This window comes from Ovis canadensis, chromosome 12, assembly GCF_042477335.2.
Source record: "Ovis canadensis isolate MfBH-ARS-UI-01 breed Bighorn chromosome 12, ARS-UI_OviCan_v2, whole genome shotgun sequence".
Lineage (NCBI taxonomy): Eukaryota > Metazoa > Chordata > Mammalia > Artiodactyla > Bovidae > Ovis > Ovis canadensis.
Window position 1 is genome coordinate 38,192,332 of NC_091256.1, and position 12,201 is coordinate 38,204,532.

The following is a 12,201-nucleotide window of genomic DNA, read 5'->3' on the forward strand; positions in this document are numbered from 1 at the left end:
TTGTTGTGGTTTTAATTTTTCCTTTTCCCTGATTATGAATGACATGAACAGATTTTTCTTTGGCTATGGCTATTTATATTTCTTTTTCTGCAAAGAGCAGTTCATGTCTTTTGCCAATCTTTTTCTATTGGGATCTGTGTCTTTTTGTGATGGATTTGTGGGAATTCTTTGTGTATTTTAGATACTACGGGCTATAGACTGAGTGTTTGCTCATGCTCAGCCACTCAGTCGTGTCCAACTCTTTGGGACCTTTTGTGCTGTAGCCCGCCAGGCTCCTCTATCCATGGGATTTCCCAGGCAAGGATACTGGAGTGGGATGCCATTTCCTACTTCAGGGGATCTTCCTGACCCAGGAATCGAACCCACCTCTCCTGCTTTGGCCAGTGGGTTCTTTACCGCTGAGTCACCTGAGAAGCCCAGACTGAATATTTGTGTCCCTTTAAAATTCAGATGCTGAAGCCTAATCCATAATGTGATGATGATTGAGGTAGGGCTTTTGGGAGGTGATTAGGTCATGAAGGTGGAACCCTCCTGAATGGGATGGAAAAGACGTCCCGGAGAGAGCCCTGGTCCCTTCCATTGTGTGAGGACGCGGGGAAAGGACGACTGACTAGGACTAGGAAGTGAGTTCTTATCAGGCAGAGTCTACAGCCACTTTAATCTTGGACTTCACAGTCTCAGAAAAGGTGAGAAATTAATTTCTGTTGTTTGTAAACAATTCAAACTGTGGTATTTTGTCACCCAGCCTGAATGGAGTGAGACAATACCCCAACTATATGTTGCAACAAGTAGCTTCTCTTTTCACCCTCTTTACATGTTTTTTGGTGAACAGGCATCGTAATTTTAGCTTAGTCCATTTACCAAACTTTCCCTTATATGGTTTAGCTTTTGGTGCCATTTCTGTGCAGTTGAGGTTATGAGCATATGGGCTGTATTATCTTCTAAATGTTTTATAGTTTGGCCTTTCATGTTAAAGTCTTCAGTTTATCTGGAATTGATTTTTTTTTTTAAAGTTGAACTATAGTTGATTTACAATAGTATGTAAGTTTCGGGCATATAACATAGTGACTCGCAATTTTTAAGGTTATATTCTGTTTATAGTTATTAAAAATATCAGCTATTTCCCCTGAGTTGTACAGTATGTCTTTGTAGTTTATTTATTTTGTACACAGTAGCTGGTATCTCCTAATCCCCTGCTCCTATTTTGCCCATCCCCTTCTGGTAACCACTAGTTTGTTCTCTTTGTGACTTGTTTCTTTTTTGTTATAGACTTAATGATGTTGATTCCACATATAAGTGAAAACATACAGTATTTGTCTTTCTCTGTGTGGCTTTTTTCATCAAGCATAATACCCTCCAAGTCCAAACCCATTCATGTTGCAAAAGGAAAAATTTTATTCTTTTTTTAGTGAAATAATTAGAAAGTATTTGTAAGTTATTGCAAATAGAAATCCTGCTGTGACTATTTCAGTGAATAAATGAGCATTTTTAAAACAGTATATCAGATGATTTCATTCTTTTTTCTGACTGAGCAGTATTCCATTGTGTGTGTGTGTGTGTGTGTGTGTATGTGTGTGTGTGTGTATAAGTATTCCATAACCCTAACCTGGTGGCTCAGTGGTAAAGAATCCACCTATCAATGCAGGTACATGGGTTTGATCCCTGGGTCGGGAAGATCCCATGGAGAAGGAAATGGCAACCCACTTTGGTATTTTTGCCTGGAAAATCCCATGAACAGAGGAGGCTGGTGGTATACAGTCCATGGGGTCACAAAAGAGTTGGACACAACTTATGGACTAAAAAACAACAACAATTCACAACTGAGCCATGTAGTATGCTATGATTACTTTCTCTTTGCTGTAAAACTTTTTGCCTTGTTGGGCTGGTTAGCATTCTTTGTACTTAACACTAATTCATTCTCCCTACTTGCTCCCAGTGTATGAAGCTACTCTTATCGTGTAACTGCATGAGGTAGTTTCATCTTTTTGATGATTCTAGAGCCTCTGACCTTCTCTAGACTAGATTAGTTATGCCCTGTGTATACTGAACAGCCACTATCTTGATGACTTTTTTCACCATCATCTCAGAAATTTCCTTTGTCTTTCTTTTGTGTCTGCTGTCTTAACCAGGATCCTAAAATTTCTTGAAATAAAAAAGACATCATCATAGGGGAAAAAGTAAATCATTGCTCCAGTTCTTTTACTCCATACTATTGCTTACTTAAAAGCCTTTAACTGGGATTTCTCGAGTGGCCCAGTGGCTAGGACTTGGTGCTCCCAAAGCAGGGGGCCTGGGAATTGATTCCTGGTTGGAAAACTAGGCCCAACATGCAGCAACTAAGATGTGGCAAAGCCAAATTTAAAAAAAAATAAACTTTTACTTTTGTGTCCCACTTTCATAGGTCTCTACCATCTGCTAGTTAATCTGACTATAGATTTTTACTAATTGACTGGTACAAATAATAATGGGACACATAAATTACTCATTGCTCTTGAGACCATGATATGAAGAATCCAGAGCATTTGATTACCTCCTAATGTGAGGATGGAAGAGAAGTAAGTCATACTTCTCTTTTGAAGCAGTGCTACTGTATAGGGTTTGCATCATGGGGAATCATAATTATCACTCTTACGAACCCACTGGTTTGTTATTGAATAGTTGGCTTTTTAAAGGTGACATGCATCATTTTTCTTTTCTTGAAAGATGATTTAAGGTCATATTTAGCTAATCTACTTTGCTAAGGATCTTCAGGGATAACATTTGAGTCATTCTAAGCCTGGGGTTTGAGACAGACTGTTCATATCCAAATTACAATGGGATCATGACGACTCTGGGAAGCCTCGAGAGGAGGGAACTGGAGCTGCATGTCCTGGATGAATTTTCACATCTCTGGAATCAGACAAAACTTGCCAGGATGTAACATTAAACATTTATCCATACAGAAGATAGAGCAGGCGTGTATAAAAAGGGAATGAAGATTGATGAAGGTGAATTGGGCAAAAGGACGTAGGAGGATGGGAGGAGCTGGTTCTTCAGAAGATCTTTGCATTTTCATTCATAAAGTTAGCTTTCTATCTGGTTATCCTGATATCCTGAGGTCCTGGGGTTTTCTTTACCCTCTCTCTGCACTTATTCCAGCTGTGCCTGAGTTTATTTAACTGCTTTTTATAGCTGATAGAGACCCGTAGGTGGACAGGTCTTAAAATGTGTTAATGTACTGACATAGTTTTAGAGGCAAGCGTTTTCTTATTATGATAGAGATAGGTGTGGCCAGGCTTTTCTTTCATAGGTTTGGCTGTGTTAAGTATATTACATAAAGATAGGGGGGAAAAAAACATAATTTTTTTCTCCCTAATGTAGCTACTAAGTACTTAAAAAAAAATCTTATCTCTTGATATGCTTATTTTTTGCCATGTGCAGCATGTGGAATCTCAGTTCCCCAACCAGGAACTGAACCCACGCCCCCTACTGTGTAAGCATGGAGTCTTAACCACTAGACCATGGAGAGAAGTCATGCAACTGATTAGTTTTAATCTGAAATAGTGGTGATGGATATTGAAACATCTGGGGTGATGTCCTTTATGCAACATACCTGAGTGAATCACCACAAACTTTTCTCCTTACATATATATGTAATGAAATGAAACTTTATTCACCCAAATTCCTTTTGGTATGAAGGAGTATGTCTTTAGAAGAAATATTTTGAGAAGCCTGTTGAGGTCAGGGTAGGGGACCCCAAAAGGCCTTCTCAGGAATCAAAAGATATTTCAAATGTTTTCTAAGGAGGCTGAGTCCTGCTAATCAGAGGGCATTCTTTTTTTGAATATTGGGGATGGTCAGGCTGAAATTTAGAGATTAGGAGGTATTCTTAACCATAGAAGGGAGAAAAACTGGACTTAACACAGTTTTCATTTATCTGTTTATTAATTCAGACATTTTTTATTGAGTCCTTCCTCCCTTTGTAACTCAGATGTGTGACTTCAACTCATGTATTGCTGGATATACAGCATGTGCCCAGTGTAACAGAGCTTTCAGAAAAAACATAGCACATCTGCCTGAGAGATTGGTGGTCTCCATAAATTGAATATAGAGAATTCAAAACTCACATACATTTAAAAAAAACATTAAACTTTAAAGAAATTGCTCCCTTGAGTCTGGGCACCTAGACACGTCCACCTTCATCACGTTAGGTACTTACCTTCCCTAGGCACACACGAAGTGCTGTGAGAATGCAGAGGAAAGAGACCATTTCTGGTAGTGGACACACTCCAGAGTGACTGATGTCAAAAGCTCAGTTTCTCTGCACTGGTCAAGTCAAATCTCAGAGACAGAGTTTTAGGTGAAGTAGAAAGGAGGAAACTGGATTAAAGATTTACTGAGCATGGCCCTGCCCATCAGAATAAGACCCAGTTTCCCCCTCAGTCAGTCTCTCCCACCAGGAAGCTTCCATAAGCTTCTTGTCCTTCTCCATCAGAGGACACACAGACTGAAAACCACCATCACAGAAAACCAACCAATCTGATCACATGGACCACAGCCTTGTCTAACTCAATCAAACTATGAGCCATGCCATGTAGGGCCACCCAAGACAGGTGGGTCATGGTGGAGACTTCTGACAATATGTGGTCCACTGGTGAAGGGAATGGCAAACCACGTCAGTATTCTTGCCTTGAGAAGCCATGAACAGTGTGAAAAGGCAAAAAAGACATGACACTGAAAGATGAACTCCCCAGGTCGGTAGGTGCCCAATATGCTACTGGAGATCAGTGGAGACATAACTCCAGAAAGGATAAAGAGATGGAGCCAAAGCAAAAACATCACCCAGTTGTGGATGTGACTGGTGATAGAAGCAAAGTCCGATGCTGTAAAGAGCAATATTGCATAGAAACCTGGAGTGTTAGGTCCATGAATCAAGGCAAATTGGAAGTGGTCAAACAGGAGATGGCAAGAGTGAACATTGACATTCTAGGAATCAGCGAACTAAAATGGACTGGAATGGGTGAATTTAACTCAGATGACCATTATATCTACTACTGCGGGCAAGAATTAGAAGAAATGGAGTACCCATCACAGTCAACAAAAGAGTCCAAAATGCAGTACCTGTAAGCAATCTCAAAAACAACAGAATGATCTCTGTTTGTTTCCAAGGCAAACCATTCATTATCACGGTAATCCAAGTCCATGCCCCAACCAGTAATGCTGAAGAAGCTGAAGTTGAACTGTTCTATGAAGAACATTTCATGCAAAGATGGGCTCAATAAAGGACAGAAATGGTATGGACCTAACAGAAGGAGAAGATGTTAAGAAGAGGTGGCAAGAATACACAGAAGAACTATACAAAAAAAAATCTTCACAAACCAGATAATCACAATAGTCTGATCGCTCACCAAGAGCCAGACATCCTGGAATGCAAAGTCAAGTGGGCCTTAGGAAGCATCACTGCAAACAAAGCTAGTGGAGGTGACTAGTGGAATTCCAGTTGAGCTATTTCAAATCCTAAAAGATGATGCTGTGATAGTGCTGCACTCAATATGCCAGCAAATGTGGAAAACTCAGCAGTGGCCACAAGACTGGAAAAGGTCAGTTTTCATTCCAATCCCAAAGGAAGGTAATGCCAAAGAATGCTCAAACTACCGCACAATTGCATTCTCTCACACACTAGTAAAATAATGCTCAAAATTCTCCTAGCCAGGCTTCAACAGTATGTGAATCGTGAACTTCCAGAGTTCAAGCTGGTTTTAGAAAAGGCAGAGAAACCAGAGATCAAATTTCCAGCATTTGTTGGATCATCAAAACAGCAAAAGAATTCCAGAAAAATATCTATTTCTGCTTTATTGACTATGTCAAAGCCTTTGACTGTGTGGATCACCACAAACTGGAAAATTCTGAGATGGGAATACCAGACTATCTGACTTGCCTGCTGAGAAACCTGTATGCAGGTCAGGAAGCAACAGTTAGAACTGGACATGGAACAACAGACTGGTTCCAAACAGGAAAAAGAGTACATCAAGGCTATAGATTGTCACCCTGCATAACTTATATGCAGAGTACATCATGAGAAACTCTGGGCTGGATGAAGCACAAGCTGGAATTAAGATTGCAGGGAGAAATATCAATAACCTCAGATATGCAGATGACACCACCCTTATGGCAAAAAAGTGAAGAAGAACTAAAGAGTCCCTTGAAAGTGAAAAAGGAGAGTGAAAAAGTTGGCTTAAAACTCAACATTCAATAAACTAAGATCATGGCATCTGGTCCCATCACTTCATGGGAAATAGATGGGGAAACAGTGGGAATAGTGGCTGACTTTATTTTTGGGGTGGGGGGCTCCAAAATCACTGCAGATGATGATTGCAGCCATGAAATTAAAAGATGCTTACTCCTTGGGAGAAAAGTTATGACCAACCTAGACAACATATTAAAAAGCAGAGACATTACTTTGCAAACAAAGGTCCGTCTAGTCAAGGCTTTGGTTTTTCCAGTGGTCATGTATGGGTGTGAGAGTTGACTATTAAGAAAGCTGAATGCTGAAGAATTGATGCTTTTGAACTGTGGTGTTGGAGAAGACTCTTGAGAGTCCCTTGGACTGCAAGATGATCCAACCAGTCCATCCTAAAGGAATCAGTCCTAAACATTCATTGTAAGGACTGATGCTAAAGCTGAAGCTCCAATACTTTGGCCACCTGATGCGAAGAACTGATTCATTTGAAAAGACCCTGATGCTGGGAAAGATTGAAGGCAAAAGGAGAAGGGGACGACAGAGGATGAGATGATAGGATGGCATCACTGACTCAATGGACTTGAGTCTGAGTAAACTCCTGGAGTTGGTGATGGATAGCGGGGCCTGGCGTGCTGCAGTCCCTGGGGTCACAGAGTCGGACACGACTGAGCGACTGAACTGAACTGAAGAAAGGATAGCTTTACTGCATTGCCAGGCAAAGGGGGACATAGTGGGCTTCTGTCTTGAAAAACTATGTGTCTCAACCCTGAGAGGATTTGATGAGGGGTTTTATAGCAACCCAGGCTCGATCCCTGGGTTGGGAAGGAAATGGAGAAGGAAATGGCTACCCACTCAAGTATTCTTGCCTGGAGAATTCTTTATGCAGAAGAGCCTGGCAGGCAACAGTCCATGGGGTTGCAAAGAGTAGGACAGGACTGAGTGACCTTCACTTTATAGCAACAGTTCAAGCGTGGGGTTGCTGATAAGATTAGGGTGTGTATAGAGCTTGCACTTCTCTAACCTGGTCTCAGGTAATGTTTTCTGTTTTGTTCTGGCCAAGTTCCCTGACCTGGGATCAAACCCATGCCTCCTGCACTGGGAGCACAGAGTCTTAACCACTGGTCCAGAGAAGTCCCTTAGGTAATCTTAATGGTTCCTTTAATCTCTGGTCCCTTTAATCCTGCTTCAGGCGCTTTCTTGGCTGCTCCTTCCTTGATTAACAATAATTTGAATTGGGAACTCAGGAAGGTCATGGAGGCTGGAGTTTTGCCTACAGGAAACGGTGGGGTGAAGATGGGCAGACAAAAAGATCTCCTTGCCCGGGAGCTCCACAGGGCCCCATTCAGTTTCACGACCAGAGAAGTCTTTATCAAAGCAGAATTTGAGGTGAGTCTCAAATAACTAGGAATGTTTGTTAGGGAACAGTTGGTGAGTGGGTGTTGGGGTGGGTGGGGGACATGCTAGGTGAGGGGAGGCAGTATTCCCAGCTCAGTGGTTGAAATGCCAGCCAGGGAGTAGACCAGTTTGGCCAGACTGTGAGAGAGTGAGAGAAAAGATAAGAAATGGGTATGAGATCAGTGGATGGGAGCCAAGTAAATATCAATTTTCCTGTTCAGTACTGGGAATTTCTGAAGATTTGGAACATTATCAAAGAGACGCTCTAGGCAGGTTAACTGAGAGATGCTATGCAAAGGTGGAGGGTGAATTTAGAGATCAGATTGTTTGAATCTGAAAGTTGCTCAGTCGTGTCTGACTCTGTAACTCCATGGACTGTAGCCCACCGGGCTCCTCTGTCCACGGCATTGTCCAGGCAAGAATGCTAGAGTGGGTACCAATTCCCTACTCCAGGAGATCTTCCCAACCCAGGGACTGAACTCAGGTCTCCTGCATTGGCAGGCAGATTCTTTACTATTGCGCCACCTGAGAAGCCCTACAATTGCAATGCCCTACTTAAAAAAAAATTCTTTTAAAATTAGAGTATAGTTGATTTACAATGTTATGTTACTTTCGTCTGTGTAGCAAAGTGATTCAGTTATACATATACATAAATCCACTCTTTTTAAGATTCTTTTTGCCTGTGGGTCATTACAGAGTATTGAGTAGAGTTCTGTGTGTTATGCAGTAGATCCTTATTAGTTATCTATTTTATATGTAACAGTGTGTATATGTCAATCCCAGCCTCCCAATTTATACCCCCTGCCCCTTTCCCCCTGGTAACCATAAGTTTGTTTTCAAATTTTCCATTTCTTTCTTAGATTGACAGGTTAATTTTCTCATCAACATCACTATTTATTTATGTATTTTTCAAATTAGAACACATTATTTTTCCAAATCACTTGCAAGTGCCTTAGCCTCACTTATTACCCTTTCTTGGGAAATAAATCCACTGAATCTATAGTTCTTTGAGATCTTTGTGGGCAACTTTTAAAAAGGATATAATTTTTTGTACACTATTATTGCTTGCATCACTCAATGTTTCAAAAACATTTTATTATAATAATTTCCAGCCTCATTTTTTTGTCCCATTGTCTTCTTTAAAAGAGAGTTAAAATATACGGAGAAAAGACATTAAGGAAAAAAAAATCTCAAGTTTATTTTGTATAGAGGCTCACAATCCCCATAAACTCTGTATGATTATTTGTCCTTGGACATCCTTAGAATAATGGGAAATTCAGAGATAATGTTATGCCTGGTGATATTTAAGATAGTAAGGTACTTCTTGATCTTAAACAAATTGAATTTAAGTCTTGTTTGGGGACTAGAGGAAGAAACCACTGATTTTATCACAAATGCTTCATGTCAGAGCAAACAATGTTTCATTAAAAGGCAGAGAAAAAGTGCTGATGTAGATCCTTCTTTTGGGAAGCTGATCCTTTTGGTCATAGAACAAAGACTGGTAAAAATACTCACATTGTAGTCAACAGGACTGCAACACTTGAATTTGATGAATAGTATCTATCAGCTGAGATATATATGTATGTATCTGGCTACATGATTCAGCCAGCAGTTTGATTTGCACTGATTCTTTCGAAAAAAGTCAAGCATTCTTTAGTGGTTGAATGTGTTTCTTTGAAATATTTCTAGTTTGTGGTCTAGTTGCCTGCATGGTGTTTCCTTCAGCCTTAGGGGAAATTCAGAATGTCAGTGTGGATTGACCCAGCATTAAGTCTGTGATGATAAGACCATGGGACTTAATTAGGAGTGGGAACAACCCAGCTGCATCTGCTAACATCAGTCTCAGCGGGCCAGGGAAGAAACTCAAGGCCTGCTGGCGTCTCCCATAATCTGTTATAGACCAACAAAGCTTAATTCTGCCAATGAAAAATTGTCAAACTCTCCACCTTGTTCCACAAGAATGAAGTCGCTAGGCACTAAAGCTGTTGACCTTCAACACCCACCAAAAGGAGTTTAGAGTGTAGATCAGAAATGAGGCACTCTGTGCTCTAGGGAGAACTGGCAGAATAGGACTTCAGATAGTCATATTTTCAGGAGAAGATTTTATGAACCCAAATTCTTGCATCTCTTCATATCTAGAAAAGCACAAAAACAGTTAATGGAGACATCTGCTCCTTGTGGCTAGCAGCAACCTTCTGCCAGAATGTGTGCTTGACTGCATGCAACTCCCGTCACCAAAATTACATATATACTGACCTCCTCCTACCTCACTGCGGCAGTTTCTTAGAGACATCTGAGAGCCTGTCTCCTGGGCTATAGTCTTCATTAGGCCCCAAATAAATCGTAACTCACGGCTCTCACGTTGTACATTTTTTCGGTTGACAATTCATATGAACAACATCGCAGCAGCCTCTACTCTCAGTCTGCAACATCATTTCCTTCCTGCTAAAATCTCAACTCAGTGGGTGGCACATCACTCAAGTCCTTTAGAATTTGCTTCAACTGAGCTTTCCAGCCTCACCCACCAGTCATGCCAGACTCCTCACCATTCCTGACGATCCACTCTCTTCTATGCCTCTGTTCTTTTGCCCTTTGTCACGACATTCCTGCCCATGTCCCTTGGTCAAAATCCTACTCAGCTATTTTTCAAGGCCTGACGCAATGTTGCCTCTATCACGAAGCCTTCCAGACCCCCATATAGCCATTCAACACATACATAATGAGCATCTACCATGTGGCAGGCATGATGCTGATGTTGTGAACAAAGACGGATAAGACACAGTTCCTTCAGGGGATCATATATGTGCTGCCATAGCCCATACGGTAGATGTGCTGGGTAGTATGTGAATGATACTCAATTAAATTGCAGTTCTTTCATGACTAAATGCCCAGAGCTTCTGCACAGTTTCTGTGCAGCTTCGGCTGTCCTGTAGCTGCACACACACTGAATCAACGTCTCATGAGAGGCAGCGGGGTGGGGGGCGGGTGGGAAGTGGGCAGGGAGGGATAGCCTATGACAGAGGATCGTGGTTCAGTGCTAAATTTCATATTAGATTTTTTGAATCTATAACCAGGCAGTAGTCTTGAAGGCTAGACTTTGCTGAAAGGGCTAGAGACTCACATTCGCCCCCTTGCTTAATAGGAGGGAGCCAGTCTGAACCTCTGCAGATGTGGACTTTTTTTACTATGAATATAGAGGGAGCTCAGGGTAAGAGGTAAGGAAATCCTCACCTCATAGAAAAAAGGAAACTCCCCTCTCCCCCACCCTGCTCCCCAGTGCCCGGGGAGAGGGGAGAGGGGAGAAATGGGGCAGTTGATATTATAACTTATAATAAAAGACATGTATCTTGCCTTTGTCCACATTTTCTGGCTCATAGCTCCTCAAACACTTGAAATTTCCTAAGCAATACAAGCAATGAGAACATTTTATGTTACAATATATACACACAGACATATATGCGTATTTTGCCCTCGGTTCCTGAAATGGCTTCAGAGATATAAGGATGAAATAAATGTCTTTTTATTCATTACAAGCTCCTTTATTTATTTAAAAAGTATTTATTTATTTGGCTGCTCTCGGTGTTGGTTGCAGCATACTGCTGCTACTGCTGCTAAGTTACTTCAGTTGTGTCCGACTCTGTGCGACCCCATAGATGGCAGCCCACCAGGCTCCCCCGTCCCTGGGATTCTCCAGGCAAGAACACTGGAGTGGGTTGCCATTTCCTTCTCCAGTGCATGAAAGTGAAAAGTGAAAGTGAAGTCACTCAGTTGTGTCCAACTCTTCGAGACCCCATGGACAGCAGCCTACCAGGCTCCTCCGCCCATGGGATTTTCCAGGCAAGAGTACTGGAGTGGGGTGCCATTGCCTTCTCTGTGGTTGCAGCATGAACGACCTTTAATTGCAGCATGTGGGATCTAGTTCCCTGACCAGGGATTGAACCCCGGGCCTCTGCATTGAGAGTGTGGAGTCTTAGCCACCTGATCGTCAGGGAGTCTCTACAAGTTCCTTTGAACCACAGCTGAGTTTATATTAATACGGTGACTTTTGGAAAGCCCTCTGGTAATCTAGGGGTGAGGGCTGGTTGGCAGGGAGCTAACCATGTGATTAGAGGGTTAGAACTTCCAGTCCCACCACCTACCTTGGGGAGGGCAGAGAGGCTGGAGGTTGACTTTGATCATCAGTGGCTACTGATTTAATCAACCATGCCTATGAACTATGCCTCCACAAACATGAAAAACTTCCAGAACACATTCGTGTGCACCCCACACTGTGGAGACAGAAGCTCCTGTGTTTGGGATTCTTCCAGATTCACTATGTATCTCTTCATCTGTTCATTTATACCCTTTAGTATCCTATGTAGCCAACTGGTAATCTAGGAAGTTAACTGGCTTCCTGAGTTCTGTGAGCCGCTCTAGACAATTAACTGAACCCAAGGAGAGGGTCACAGGTTTATAGCCTATTTGTAGCCTATTGATCAGAAGCACAGGTAACAATCTAGACTTGCATCTAGAATTCCCCATCTGAAATGGGGAAGGCTTATGGGACTGAGCCTTCAACATGTGGAATCTGACACTATCTTCAGGTA